The sequence below is a fragment of the Drosophila bipectinata genome, chromosome 2R, assembly GCF_030179905.1.
Source record: "Drosophila bipectinata strain 14024-0381.07 chromosome 2R, DbipHiC1v2, whole genome shotgun sequence".
Classification (NCBI taxonomy): Eukaryota; Metazoa; Arthropoda; class Insecta; order Diptera; family Drosophilidae; genus Drosophila; species Drosophila bipectinata.
This window is the reverse complement of record NC_091737.1, coordinates 15,439,099-15,441,762: the sequence shown is the minus strand read 5'-3', so window position 1 is coordinate 15,441,762 and position 2,664 is coordinate 15,439,099.

Sequence of the window (2,664 nt, the reverse complement as noted above, 5' to 3'; positions counted from 1 at the left end):
ACATGCAAAAAGAATCGCTAAGATTCATTCAATTCCCTACTTGCAATTCACTCCCAAAGATAGGCCTCATTTTGGGCCTTTTAATTGTATTTCCCCCCTTAAACCTGTTGCCAGTGACTAGGACAATCTGTGAATACAAAACTCTAACTGGAACCGAGACAGAGACCCGAGACTTTGCCAAATATGCAGAATCTTAATGAAAGTCAAGATGTCAGAGCTTGGCCAACTGGCGGTTGGCTACCTATCAGTTGTTGGCAAATTGCAACTTAAATAAAGCCAAACGAATTGGTCAGGATTGCGGAAGGCGAGCGGTAAAGGATTTCCGTCAAAACTGCCACAAAACTGCAACTGCCAGGGCCAATTGAACGAACCCACAACGAACTTTGGTTATCCTTTCGATGGTATTTGGGACTTAGTTTCACTCAAATGGAGAGCTTTTCGCATAGAGTCCGGCTATAAATGGATGTGAAATATATAAATAGCGTGAGCTGAGCTCTTGAGCACTTCAACAGAGTCCCTGAAGTGCGTTCTCGGCAAGGGCCTTCCAAAGGATGCGCGCAGGGAATCCCCGGGCGGCGAGGCAAACGAAACGCAGCCGGGATTGGATTGGATAGCTACTCCTGTCAGAAGTCAAAAGCTGGCAAGGAGCAGCAGCCAACAGCCAGGAGCCGCCACAAGTTGCCTGTCGACGGACAAACTTATGGCTAAGACCGCAAACAAATTTCGAGCTGCAGTTATGTAGCTTTTACAGGCGATCCTGGCTAGGATGTACCTAGACAGTCTTAGTGTTTAGTCTGTATTTTAGAACTAACGCAAATTACTACTACCAATAGCTTCCATGCTATCCAGGCTTCACTGTAATTTAGCCGAATTTGCTGCAACCGAATTAGATGTTGGAGAAAATTGTCTTCCTGTATGAATTTCATAATTTCCCCAAGTTTTAGTTGGGAAAGGCAAGCAATTTCCTCCTCGTCTACATTTTGGCCAAAAAGGTGTGCGTGTGTGTGAGTGTGTGCCGGAGGTTTAAGCCACACCGCCTCCCTCTCGAGCCCTTTTCCTTTTTGGAATATCCGCCCAGAAGCTTAAAGTTTAAAGTCTTAACTTTGCTGGCGCATCGGTTGGCTGGTTTTGGCGCTGTCTTTTGGTTTTGGCCATCTTTTGTGGCTGCTGAGCGAAGGGGTGGGGGAGTATAGAGTAGTCTCATGTTAGAGTATGTGTATGTGGCCGGCACGGATTGGTTTTTCAATTTCTTCGAATGTTTGCTGATGTCATCGACAGAAGTTCGGGTAGAAATGTCTCTGCCGCTGTTTCCAGCCTTTGTTATTTATATTCCTCGGGCTGCTGACCCACTCAACATCGGGGGATGAGACCAAAGGACAACCCTTTTGTCACATTTTGCAATTTATGTTATTGTGTACACAGATATCTTCATCTATATATCGTTCTATGGCATCTCTACTTCTCTCTGTGTTTATGTTCTGTGATTTCTATCAACAACTTTTACTTTTGCGAGGGCCAGCAAATGCGAGGGCGGGACTTCTCAACCAGAAAGCAATAAAAATTGTTTACAAACATTATTTGCCTATATCCTTGATCCGGAAGCACCTTCCATGTCCAACACGAGGACTCCCCAACTTTTCACCATTTAAATAGATTTCTCTTTTTTTTTATTTTTAGTTTTAAACAAACAAACATGCATTTTCAGGGAAATCCTCCTCGTCTCTGTTTACCATATATCTCTTGTTTGGGTTTCGGGCATTAAAGCTTCTCACATCCTCTAATAAACTAATGTCTCTCCTTTGGGGCTACCTCTTTTTTTTTGTTTGGATGTTGTTCCCTAGTTGTCCCAAATCCATTGTTGGCCCATAGTTTGCCTTGCGAAACATTTTATTTGTCCTTTCTGTCTCGGTCCTCCTCACTCGGATTACTCGAAAATGTTTGCATCAGATTTGGGGCTGCTGGTTTTCCTGGGGTTGACAGGGGTGTTGGGGTGGAAAGGGTGCCCAGGTGTCCATTTCCCCCATACTTTCTAGAGAATTTTTCCTTGGCAAATCGCTGGAAATTACTTGATTGAACTGGGAATATCGTAATGGTGCCAATGTGGCCCAAAACATGGGCAATTTGGGTTAGAAATGTCACCTAGGACACTGATTGAATATTTAATTATTAATCGCTTTTAATTGGTACAGTTTCCTTTTAAGGGATTTTATGTATCCTGTATTAAAAATCAATGCACTAAGAATTGAAGTAAACTACTTGCCTCTTTGGGGTTGCATTGTAACCCCTGCATGGAGGGGGAGCTTATAAAGACCTTTTCCCAATGGAAAGGCATTACCATCTTGGAAATTCCTGGCTGAAAAACAACTCTATTTAAGACGCATAAAGCTGGGGGCAACATGTGTGACTGCCAAGCCGGGGGAAATTCCTTATGCCAGACAAAGTGAAACTGTCACTGGCAAGGTTTTCCTTTGCACTGCTGTTTGCTACTTTTTTCTACTCTGCCGCTTTTCATTCCCCAGTTTTTTTTTGGCAAAAGATGTTAAGTGCGAAGGGGCAGGACTCTGGGTTGCATATTTAAATTTATGATTATGTCGTTATGCTGTCTGCCCGCATTGCTTAGGCGGCCGAAGAAAAAGTGACAGCGGGCCAAACTTAATACAAATT